Source organism: Micromys minutus (assembly GCF_963924665.1).
Source record: "Micromys minutus genome assembly, chromosome: 2".
Taxonomy (NCBI): domain Eukaryota; kingdom Metazoa; phylum Chordata; class Mammalia; order Rodentia; family Muridae; genus Micromys; species Micromys minutus.
In genome coordinates, this window is record NC_137971.1 from 21233587 (window position 1) to 21247356 (window position 13770).

At 35.4% G+C, this 13770-nt stretch overlaps 1 pseudogene across 1 annotated transcript in view; it reads right to left on the minus strand.

Moving 5' to 3' along the window:
- LOC308417020 (cytochrome P450 2C29-like) overlaps positions 1–13770 on the minus strand; it is a 64561-nt pseudogene that overhangs the window by 9548 nt on the left and 41243 nt on the right. Inside the window, exon 7 of the transcript in view lies at positions 14–201. The product of the transcript in view is annotated as a cytochrome P450 2C29-like (transcript). The remainder of the gene's footprint in view (positions 1–13; positions 202–13770) is intronic.

Genomic DNA, 13770 nt, shown 5'->3' on the forward strand with positions numbered 1-13770 from the left:
GAAGCAAGCTTACCTTCAGGATGAGGTAGTTCTTAAATTTAATATCACAGGTCACTGCATGGGGTAGGTTGGTGGGAAGGAAGTCGATGAATCTCTGGACTTCGTGAATCATGGCATCTGTGTAGGGCATCTGGATCCTGTCCTGCATACAGCAGCTGCGGTGTCTGCCAACCACACTCTCAATCTCTTCCTGGACTTAAGCTGGTTGGTCATAGTAAAAAGCAAAGAAATGGGGAAAATGTGATATGTTTATCATAAAGTAAAGCCATACGTAGCTCAATATATGTGTTCCAAAATAATTTTAATTGGGGATTTCATGTTCATGCACAAAACTATATAAAAATACATTTATACAGAAATAGTGAGTTCTGCATAAAATCGCTATCCTTCTTAATACTTATTATACCAGATCAAAATATGATTATTATATTGTAACCATAACAGCAAAGAAAGTATGGGTAATTCAAATAACAAACAAAACAGTACAGTCAACGTAGTTTAGTCCTTGGTTAAAGTCATTAGTTTTAGTGTTTTTTTTTCTCTCCACCCTTGTTCTTAGAAAAAACCCAGTACCCCAATCTGTCAGATAGAACTTTGGATTCTATCTTTGTCTGTATCTCTCTCCCTTAACTTGCTTTGGTCTGAGTCATTTTGGGTTCTGAGATCAGGTTCCAATGGTCAAAGGGGGTTCTTCCTACTGCTTTTTGATTTGACAAGTGACTTAATCTTACTGTGAAACTATAAAAAGTGTCCTGAAACCTATGTAATTATGCCTGCTAAGTGGCCAAGCTGTTGACTGAACCATAATAGTTACTTAAAAACTGAAGTCTGTGGATATCTCTCTCTCTCTCTCTCTCTCTCTCTCTCTCTCTCTCTGTCTGTCTGTCTCTCTCAGTGTGTGTGTGTGTGTGTGTGTGTGTGTGTGTGATATGCTAGAATCACAGTGAGAATATGGAAGGTAACATAACAGCTGGAGTTGAGGGTAATCTGGTCACAACTCAAAAAAGCCAAAAAATGATAGAAGCAGAGCCTTCCAGAGGCCAGTTGAAGAAGGGGAAGGAGCTTGCAACCTCATAAGAACAACAATAGCAACAAACCAGAACTTGCAGAAATTAAATCACTATCTACAGAGTACACTTGGATGGACCCAGGGCTGCAGTTGCACATCTAGCTCAGGATGGCTTTGTTGGGCATCAATGGGAGGAGAGGTCCTGCCAAGGCTTGATGCTACAGTGTAAGGAAATGTCAGGGTGAAGGGGTGGGAATATGAACACCCTCATAGAAGTAGGGGGAAAGGTGATGGAATAGGTGATATGGAAATAAGTGAAGGAAAGAGAATACATTCTGAATTTAAATAAAAATATATTCAATAAAATCAGAATGAAAAAATCTACCTGTTCCACCATACCTTGTGTTCCTGATAATAAGTAAGAATAGAGGCTTGGCAGGAAAGAGACTTATACCAGATTACCAGGTACAAAGGAAAGGTCATGACACCAAAACCAGGCACTGACAAAGCCCAAAGAATTCAAACAATCAATACACTAGATCAGGTTATTCTCAAGACCTCCTTGCATTTGGATGGCTACTACCATTTTTAAAGATGCATTAGTGAACCAGCAAATGATGTAAATGCTTAAGGAAGTTGAGTGTATGTGATCTGTTTACTGAGGTATGACATAGTGTTAGGATTCAAACTCAAAACTCATTCCAGATCTGCATTTTTTTCTGATTTTCACCTGTGCTGGGAGCAAAGCTTCTGCTCTAGATCCCAATACATTCACCTACACCCTGTGGAAGCTTGATTCCCCAGGTATTCTGATATATCCAGCATCAGAGGTGAGACTCCGAAACCCCACTTTAGTATTTGGCAGAAGAGGGACCATGCATCCTGAACCCCAGACACCAGAACTTAAGATGAAGAACCCCACCCAGCCAGAAACTTGCAATACTTTTGGTTTTTAGCTGTAACAGGAGTAGAACCTCTGCTCTAGACTCCAACCTACTCAGCCCACAGTGTAATAGCAGATCAATTCCAAAGGGTTATGTTCCATCCAGGATCACAGGATGTGTTCAGAGATATCAAGGCTAAAGGAAAGGACAAGAACATAAGCAACTGAAACCAATACTGCTTAAAAACATCAGAACCCAGATCTCCTACCACAGAAAGCCCTTAATACTCCAATACATCTATAAAGCATGAGTCATATCTAAATTTTCATCTCATGAAGATGACAGAGGATTTAAAAAGTGCTTAAATAGCTTCCTTAAAGAAAAACAGGAGAACACAGGTAAATAGGTAGAAGTTTTTAAAGAGGAAACACAGAAATTCCATAAAGAAATTCAGGAAAACAAAAACAGGTAAAGAAATGTCCAAAACCATCCAGGATATAAAAATGGAAACAGAAACATTAAAGGAAATGGAATGGAAGACCATCTGGAGATTAGAAATATAAAAAAAGAGAACAGGAGTCACAGATGCTTGCATTAGCAATAAACAAGAGGAAGTGGAGAGAATCTCAGGTGTAGAAGATACCACAAAACACATTGACACAATAGTCAACAAAAATGGAAAGAATAAAAAGCTCCTAACTTTTTACTCTAAATATTCAAGAAATACAGACAACAATGAAAAGACTGAACCTGAGAATAATAGGTATAGAAAAGAATGAAGATTCCCAACTCAAAGGGCCACCAAATATCTTCAACAATGTTATAGAAGAAAACTCCCCAACATAAAGATAAAGATGCCCAGAAACTTATAAGAGACCCACAAAACAATTACATAATAATTGAAACACCAATTACATGAAGGTAAGAAAAAATATTGAGGCAGTATGAAAAATATCAAATAACACATAAAGTCAAACCTATCAGAATTACACAAGAGTTTTCAGTAGAGATTATAAAAGACAGTAGATCTTGAAAAGATGTCATACAGACACTAAGATGGCTCCTTTCTCAGTTATAACTTTATCTTGTGTATAGTTGACACAAAACCAGGCAGAACAGTACCTTCTCAAAAATAATCCATATAATCAGACACCAAAAAAATCTCAACAAATAATAAGAACATAGAATTAATCCAATGCATTTTAATAGACCACTAAAAACTAATGTTTATCTTCAATAAAATCAAAAGAAAGCCCACATATACATATAAACTGAACAAAAATCTACTTAATAATGACTTGTTCAGGGAAAAAGTAACTACCAAAATTAAATAATTTATAGAGGTTAATGAAAATAAAGGCACAACATATTAAAATTTATGAGGCACATGAAAGCAATGTTAAAAGAAAAATTTATAGCTTCTTGGTGACTCCAGAAAGAAACTGGAGAGATTATACAATCACAGCTTGAGAGCATATCTGAAAGTTTTAGAACAAAAAGAAGAAAATACACTCTAGAGGAGAAGACAGCAGGAAATAATCAAACTCAGAGCTGAAATCAACAAAGTACATTTCAACTACACAAATAATCAACAAAAAAATAGAAGCTTGTTTCTTGAGAAAAATCAACAAGATAAACCCTTAGCCAACCTAGCTGGAGAGCACAGAGACAGTGCCCAAATTAACAAAATCAGGAATGAAATGAGAGTCATAACAACAGAAACTGGGGAAGTTAAAAAGATTATTAGATCCTACTACAAATGCCTACCCTCAAAAAAATAGAAAATCTGGATAAAATGGATGATTTTCTAGACAAATCCCAAGTGCCAAATTTAAATCAGTGTTTGATAAATCATCTAGATAGTTCCATAACCCTTACGGAAATAGAAGCAGTTATTAGAAGTCTCTCAACCAAAAATAAATATATATACTGGAACCAGATGGATTTAGGGCATAACTCTATCAGACTTTCAAAGATAATCAAATAGAAAACCTTTTCAAATTATTACACAAATTGAAAGAGAATGAATGCTACACAATTCTGTATATGAAGCCGCATTTATACTGGTAACTAAGCCACAAAAAAACCCAACAAAGAAAAAAATTTCATACCAATATTTCTTATAAATATCTATGAAAAAATATACAATAAAATACTCTCAAACCAAATATAAGCACATGACAAAACAATCATTAAACATGACCAAGTTGGCTTCATGTTAGGAATGCAGAAATATTTCAATACACAGAAATCTGTAAATGTTATCCACTATATATACAAATTCAAAAAAAATACACAATCTCAATCAATGCTAAAAAAAGCTTTGGAAAAATACAATGTCCTTTCCCTTTAAAAATATTGAAGTGACCAGGGTTTCAAGGTCCATATCTAATGAGAATAAAAGCAATACATAGCAAACCAATTCTCAACATTATATAGTAAACAGAGAGAAACTTGAAGCAATTTCATTAAAATTAGGAACAATACAAGGCTATCAAACTTCTCACTAATTTTTCAATAAAGTACTAAAAGTTCTAGCCAGAACAATTAGACAAAAAAGGAGATCAAAGGGACACAAACTGAGAAGAAAAATGCAAAATATCACTATTTTCAAATGATATAATAGTACACCTAAGTAATCCAACAATTTCTACCAGAGAGTCCCTACAACTTATGAAAGCTTAATCAAAGAGGTTAGACCACTACACCTATAATAGTCACAACTAATATAAAATATTTGGATGTGACTCTAACCAACAAGTGAAAGATCTGTATGACAAGAATGTCAAAGACCCTGAAGAAAGAATTTGAAGAAAACCTCAGAAGATAAAAGGATCTCCCATGCTTATGGATTTACGGGATTAATGTAGTATAAATGACCATCCTACAAAAATCAAGCCTCAGATTCAATACAATCACCATCAATATTCCAACACAATTTTTCAAAGACATGAAAAGAGGAATTCTCAAATTTATCTGGAATAACTAACACACAAGATTGATAATTCTATTCTCAACCATAAAAGTACTTCGGGAAAAATCACCATTTCTGACCTCAACCTGTAATACCGATAAAAATTGCATGGTATTAGTAAAGAAAAAGGAAATATAATCAATTGAATAGATTGGAGAACCAAAAAAGAACCCAAACACCTATGGTTCCTTGAACTTTCAAAAGGTTGTAAAACCATCCATTGAAGCAAAAACAGTATTTTCAATAAATGGTTTTGAATCAATTGTCAACTGGAGCTCAGCATGTAGAATAATGAAAGTTGTTTTTTTTCATATCTCCTTGTAAAAGGCTCAAGTCCAAGTAGATCAAAAAGCTCTACATAAAACCAGATAAACTGAAACGAATAGAACATGAAGTGGTAAAGAGCATTTAACACATAGGTACAGAAGAAAAATTCTTAAACAGAACAACTATCGCTTATGCTCTAATACAAAGAATCAACAAATGGGCCCTCATAAAATTTCAAAGCTTCTGTAAGAAACACAACACTATCAATAGAACAAAAAGGCAACCAATAGGTTGGGAAAAGATCTTGACCAACTATACCTCAGATATGGGGCTAATATCAAAAATTTACTAAGAACTTAAGAATATAGACTCCAGAGAATCAAATACTCCTATTAAAATGGCGAATAACGCAAAACAAAGAATCCTCAACTAGAGTCTCAAATGGCTGAGAAGCATTTAAAGATATGTTGATCTTACTAAGTTTTCAGAGAAATGCAAATCAAAATAATCCTGCCATCTCACCTGTTATCAATCAGAATGGCTAAGATAAAAAATCTCAGGTAACAGTAGATATCAGCAAGGATGTGAAGAAAGAGAATTAATCCTCTATTGCTTGTGAGATTCCAAGTTGCTGCAACCACTCTAGAAATCAGTTTGTCAGTTCCTCAAAACAATTGGTAATAGTTCTTCCTGATGACCCAGTTGTACCACTACTGGGCTCCAATATATAATAAAGACACATTTTTTCAGTATGTACATAACAGCTTTATACAAAGTAGCAAGAAACTGAAAACCACCCAGATGTCCCTCATCAGAATGACAGAACTACTTCTCAGATATTAAAAACAATGACTTCATGAAATTTGCAGGCAGTTGGATGGAAGTAAAAAATATCCTGAGTGATTAAACACAGATACAAAAGAACACACTTGGTATATACACACTGATAATTGGATATTAGTCTAAAAACTCACAATGCCAAGGATATAATCCACAAACTATATGGAACTCAGTAGGAAGGAAGACCGGGGTATGAATATTTCAGTCCTGCATTGAAGGGTGAATAGCATTATAGTGGGAGGTGAAGAGAGAGTGAATCTGTTTAGGACAGAGAAGGAGGAGAAAATAGAAGAGCCAGTATCTCACAAGAGGGAACAGAAGAGCAATGCAGAAGAACAGAAGGTCAAATAAAAATGATGTAGTTTGAGGGAAGGAGGAAATGTGGTAGCTACTGGAGTATCCCAGCTTCCAGGGAAATGAGAGACTCCCAGGACTCAATGAGAATGATTTTAGCAGAAAATGGAAGATATAACCTCTAGAGTCACCTCCAGTAGATAGGCACAACTCCCAGTCGAGGAATTAGGCCACCTACACATCTCAAGGTCTTTAATCCAAAAATGTTCCTTTCCAAAGAAGAACAGGGGCAAAAAGTGAATAGAGACTAAAGGAAGGGCTAACCAGGGACCTCATTTTAATTGTCTACACCAAACCTGACATTGTTGCTATTATCAAGAGGTACCTGGTGAAGTTGTTCCTTGGGTAGTACAGCCAGCAGCTGATCACTGCAAATGTAGATGCTTGGAGCCAGGGATCAGAATGTGCACAGGGGCACATGTGGGGATCTAGTTGAAGAACTGTATGAGATGAGGAGGATTGCAACCCCACAGAGAGAACAATATCAGCTGGACAGAACACCCAGTGGTCACTGGGACTAGATCACCATTTAAGGAGTTTAAACAGACAAATACATGCATCCAGATGCATATGTAACAAAGGATGGCCTGTCTGACATCAATTGGAGGGGAGACCCTTAGTCCTGCTGTAGGGGTGAGGCAGGAGAGTGTGGGTTGGTGTGGGAGTAATCTCAAAGAGGCAAAGGGGAAGAAAGAGAGGTAGTTTGTAGGATGGGGACTTGTGGAAGGGTAACTGGGGATTGGGATATGGTTTGAGATGTAAATGAATGACATGACTGATGAAATAATTAATTAAGAGATAGATAGGGACAGTTCAACTTTTCTAAAAAGACAAGGGCAGACTGAACCCCACTATGGCTGTTGCTTGTATGCTTCTCCCTTAAAGTTGGTTTCATTGCTAGAGACATTTACAAAAATGTAATTTGTTTCTAAATGTGAACATGGACTTTGTTGAGGAATTAGTTCAGTGTTAGAGTACATACTTATCATGCATGACACACTGGGATTACATATACACACGATCATCACACACACACACACACACACACACACATATGTATAGACAAATGATATAGAGATAGAGATAGATAGATAGATAAATGAAAAGATAGATACAAAAATAGATAGATGTCGATAATACATATATTGTAAATAAAGGTTTTGGAGGCCAATATCTCATCATTTTTCCTATTTAAATTTGTGTGTTATTCCAATTTTTCATACATAACTATTTATATTCTTTTCTTATTAAAACACTTATTAGAGCTGTAACTAGTGTTAGTGTTAAAACGTGGGTTCAGACTTAATAAGCCAAATTTATCCACTTGTTTGAAGCATCTTCAGTGTTTTACATTAAGCAAGCAAAAATATAATAGGTGGTATTAAAGGCAGATTTATCCAATGTGTCTATATTGAAAAAAACTCCAAAAAAGCATGGATACTAACCTCCTTCCACCAATAAATAAAAATGCTTGGAAAAAACAAAGGTCCATTGACTGTTACCTCAAGTCAACATTTTGGGTTCTGGCACGTCTTATATTTATGTAAATGAAAAAATATGCATAGTTTAAGTGACCTGTTCAAACTGTGCTGCAACATTAAACCGCCGTTTTCTTATCTCTAGTCCCCCATGCAAGGTTATCTATCAAAATCTGGTACAACTATATAAATTCTCTAGAAGAAAAGTTTCTCTTCAGGCTGTCCCTAGGGTAGAAAAACTCTAGGATTATCCCTAGGTTCCTATGATAACTAGTGCATTTTTTTTGCCATGTGTTCTCTATATCTGGTACCTTTCAGTGCTTCACATAACTATATAAGTATTACAGAGTTTGGCTCATAGAAAAAGTTTATTAAATAAATGATTTTTTAAAATCTCTTGTGAAGAAAAAAAAAGAAAAACTCATTTTCTTAGTGTGTTTTAAGAAACCATTCCATCACCTTGCACTCAAAAACCTAGCAATTGCTATGTCAGCATATGCCTTCTCTAGGTTACACAGGAGTATGCATCAGATAAAAGAACCATCTAGTCATTTTAGATCTTTCTTTTTCTCCCTCTGTGTGTGTGTGTGTGTGTGTGTGTGTGTGTGTGTGCCTGTATCTCACTGTGTGTCTGTGTTGTCTGTTTGTTTCTATCCCTCTGTGTTGTTGACTCTGCCTTGTCAAACAATAACTTTGACACCAGAGTATAAACTGAGAAAGGCAGTTGATGAGAGGTCAGTGTTGTTAGCAACTGATGTATGTGGATCAAGATATTTACAATGTCTATTGTAGTTAGAGAGATCAAACATTCACACACAAAAAGAATCCTTGAAGCAAGGGCAAGCTTTAGTGGCATATCTTCTCTTAACTCCTTTTCATACACTTACAGAATGTTTTCTCTTCTAAAAAATAAAACCTCATAGTCACATGTTAAAATTATTCAAGAGAAAATTATGAATAAAATAATAAAAAGAAGATTAATGTCATTACAAAAAAATTACAACAGGCTATGGAGTATATATTTCTAATATAAAACTTATATGTAACTCTAAACATTTCTCATCTATCATATTTTGAAAAGTTTAAAGTGATCTCAGACACTAAATCTGTATCCAAATACAACATTCTTCTAAAATCACATTCAGTCTCCACATAAAACCAGGTAAACTAAAACTATTAGAAGAGGAAGTAGGGAAAACTTTTGAACACATAGGCACAGGAATATTTTCCTGAACACAAAACCTATGGCTTGTGCTCTAAAATCAAGAATCGATAAATGGGACTTAATGAGATTGCAAAGTTTCTATAAGGCTATGAACAGTGTTAAGAAAATAAATGACAACCAATAGATTGGGAAAAAATCTTTACCAATTCCACATCTGAAAGAGGTCTTATATCCAATATGTACAAAAACTAAAGAAGTTAGACTCTAGAGATTCAAATAATACTATTAAAAAATGAAGTATAGGCCACCTGGAACAGCAGAGGTCCAGGGACACAGGCCTAGTGATACTGCACTGTGAGTAATTAAGGTGCAGAGAGGGCTAGGCAGAGCATGCGGAAAACTTGCTGCTGCAGCCCACATTGTGCTGGACCTCTTGGATAGGGACTTGGTTTCTGCATGGAAAGACATGGCAACAAACCAAACTCTCGAACCCTTTGCCACCTGAGCAGAAGAGATCTAGAGACATAGGCCTGGTGATACTACATAGTAAATGACCAAAGATCAGAGAGAGTTAAGCCGAGCACGCAGTAAATGTGTCCCCTGCCACCCAGGGTCAGGACAATCCTCTGACATTGGGACCTGAAATTCACCCAAAAAACATGGGCTCACAGACTAGACACACAAGACCACAGTAAGGCACAGGACCTTGTCAGTGGGAGCTGGGATCTGCCCTGAAAAGGCAGTGCTTGAAGGTCAACTCTACAGACTGTCATACACCTGGAACAGTGGGGAGTCTGGCATATAGGCCCATGCAGAGCACACCAGGAGTTTGCAGAGATCTGAAAATACTTTGCTATCAAAAAAGGGAACATTTTGGCCTAGGGAAAGATACAGGTCCCTGCCAGTAGTGCACAGGACCTGTGGGAACAGGCCTGAGCTACCAGAAGAGCCTCACAAGAGCTCCCACACCAGAGCCCACAAAGACAGAGCTTAGTCTTTATTACAGAACTCAAATCTTACCCATTAAAAGCCAAAGACTTGGAAGCAGTTTTCTTCAGGAAAACATAAGCAAAAAGATGAAATATTTGAAAATGGAAATAGAAATAATAAATGAAACAGAAAAGAAGGCATCCCTGGAGATAGAAAACCTAAAAAATAAATAAGGAGTCACAGATGCAAGCATCTCCAAAAGAATAAAAGAGATGGAAGAAAAAATCTTAGGAGCCGGAGACAACAATGAAAATATAGACTAGACATTTAGAGATAGTGCAAGAACAAAAAATCCCCTAACCCAAAATGTTCAGGAGATCCAGGACACAATGAGAAGACCAAACCTAAGGATAATAGGAATAGAAGAGAAAGAAGAATATCAACTAAGAGGCACAGTACATATCTTCAACAAAATTGTAGAAGAAAACTCCCTTACCCTTAAGAATGAGATGACCATGTGCATAAAGGAAGCCTACAGAACTCCAAATAGAATGAACCAGAAAAGAAATTTCTCCCAACACATAATAGTCAGAACGTCGAGTATTCAAAACAAAGAAAAAATAGTAAAAGCAGTAAGTATAAAAGGTCATGTAACATGTAAAGGCAGACCAATCAGAATTACACCCTACTTCTCAAAAGAGACTATGAAAGCTAGAAGATCCTGAAGAGCCATCATACAGACCCTAAGGGATAAAGAATATCAGCACAGTATACTATACCCAGCACAACTCTCAAACACCATAGAAAAAGAGACCAATATATTCCAGGACAAAAATAAATTTACACAACACCTGATCACAAATCCAACCCTAAAAAAATAAGATAGAAAACACAACACAAGGAGGTAAACTACATTTTAGAAAAAGAAAGAAAATAACTAATTAATAAAACCAAAAGAAGAAAGACAGACATAATTCTACCTCTAAAAGCAAAAAAGAGCAGCAAACAACAACCACTATTCCCTACTATCACTTAACATAAATGGACTCAATGCCCCCAATAAAGAGACATAGACTATCAGACTGGATACATAAACAGAATCCAACCTTTTGCTGCATACAGGAAACTCATCTAAAGGACAAAGACAAACACTATCTCAGAGTAAAGAGCTGGGAAGAAAACTTCCAAAAAACAGATCCAAGAAACAAGCTTGAGTAGCCATTCTGATGTCAAATATAGTAGAGTTTCAAACAAAATTTATCAGAAAAGTTAGGGAAAATCGCTGTTTACTCATTACAGGAAAATTTGTCAGGAGGAATTCTCAATTCTTAAAATATATGCTCCAAATACAAGAGCACCCATACTCATAAAAAAAAAAAACCTTCCTAAAGTGCTAAACAAACATTGCAGCACACACAATAATTTTGGGAGATGTAAACACCTAACTCTCATCAATAGACATATCAAGGAAACTGAAACTGAATAAAGACATGGGAAAACTACTAGAGGTTATGAACCAATTGAGATTAATAGACCTCTACAGAACATATAACCCTAAAATAAAAGAATACACCTTCTTATCAGCACCTCTCTGAGCCTTATCCAAAACTGACCATATAGTCAGTGACAAAACAAGCCTCAATAAATAAACAAAGATTTAATTACTCCCATGCATCCAATCAGATCAACATGGTCTTTAATAACAACAAAGACAATAAAAAAGTCCATATACCCATGCAGGCTGAACAATGTTCTACTCAATAATAGCATAATCAAAGGAGAAGTAAAGAAAAAAATTAAGGATTTTCCAAAATTTACTGAAAATGAAAGTAGATCATAACCAAACATGTGAGATACAATGAAAGAAGTAGTAAGAGGAAAACTCATAGGTCTGAGTACCTACAAAAATAACTGGAGAGGGCATACACAAGCAACTTGACAGCACGGTTGAAAGCTCTTAAAGAAAAAGAAGCAAATACACTCAAGAGGAGTAGACATCAAGAAATAATCAAATTCTAACTAGAAATTAACAAAATATAAACAAAAAGGACCATTCAAAGAATCAACAAAACCAAGAGCTGGTTCTTTGAGATAATTAACAAGATCTATGAAACCTTAGTCAGATTAAATAGAGGTAAAGAGAGAGTATCCAAATTAACAAAATCAGAAATGAAAGTAGAAACATAACAACTGAAACTTAGGAAATTCAAAAAATCATCAGATCCTACTACGAAAACCTATACTTAACACAACTGATAAAACTGGAAGAAATGGATGAACACCTAGCCAGATACCAGATACCAAAGTTAATTTAGGACCAGAAAACCATCTGAATAATCCCATTAAACCTAAAAAATAGAAGCAGACACCAAAAGCCTCGAAATCTAAAAAAGCTCAGGAAAAGATGAATTCAGTGCAGAATTCTATCAGATAGATATTGATGATCTAATACCAACACTCTCCAAAATATTCCACAAAGTATTGTGAGATGTAACACTACCCAACTCACCTTTCCAGGCCAAAATAACCGACATTCCTAAACCACACAAAGACTGTAAAAGGAATGAGAACTTCAGATCAATCTCACTTATGAACACTGATGCAAAATGACTCAAAAAATTTTTGCAAAACAAATTCAAGAACACACCAAACAATCATTCACTATGATCACATAGGCTTCCTGGTTTAATATATCAAAATCAATCAATGTAATTCACAATAGAAATAAATTCAAAGAATGAAACCACATGATAATCTCACTAGATGCTGAGAAAGTATTTGACAAAATTCAACACCCCTTCATGTTAAAGAACAGGAATCCAAGCCCCATACCTAAACACAAAAAAGCAATATACAGAAAACCAATAGCCACCATCAAACTTAACTTAAAAAAACTTATAACAATTCCACTAAAATCAGAGACAAGACAAGGCTGCCCAATCTCCCCTACCTATTCAAAATACTATTGGACGTCCCGGTCGGATTAATTAGGTAGCAAAAGGAAATCAATTGGATACAAATCTGAAAGGAAAAAGTAAAACTATCATTATATTCAAATGACATGATAGTATACTTAAGGAACCCCAAAATTCCATCAGAGACCTGTAAAGGTGAAAAACAACATAAGCAAAGTGGATGGATATAAAATTAACTCAAACAAATCTGTAGCCTTCTTCTACTCAAAGAACAAACAAGCTGAGAAAGAAATTAAGGAAAATATTCCCTTCACAATAGTCACAAACAATAGGAAATAACTTGTTGTGACTCTAACTAAGCAAGTGAAGGGCCTGTAAGATAAGAACTTCAAATCTCGGAAGACAGAAAATGAAGAAGTTCTAAGAAAATGGAAAGATATTCCAGGCTCATGGATTGGAAAAATCAACATTGTAAATATGATCATCTTACAAAAAAGCAATCTACAGATTCAATGTAATCCCCATCAAAATTTAAACTTAATTCTTCATAGAGCTGAAAGAGTAATTTGCAAATTCATCTGGAATAACAAAAAAAAACTAGAATATAAAAATCCACCCTCAACAACAAGAAAATATCTGCAGCAATCACTATCCATGATCTCATGCTATATTACAAGAAAAATGTGTAAAAAGATCCACATGGTACTATTACAGAGATAGGCAGGTTGATCAATAGAACAACTATTATCAATAGAATAACTATTATTATCTATTGATAATCCCAAAATAAACTCTCAGATATGGTCACTTTATTTTTGACAAAGGAGCTGTAAACAGTCAATGAAAAAAAAAACCAGCCTCTTCTACAAATTGTGTTGACTCAACAGGCACTCAACATCCAAAAGAATGAAAATAGCCCCTTTCTTATCTCCTTGTACAAAGCACAAGTGCAAG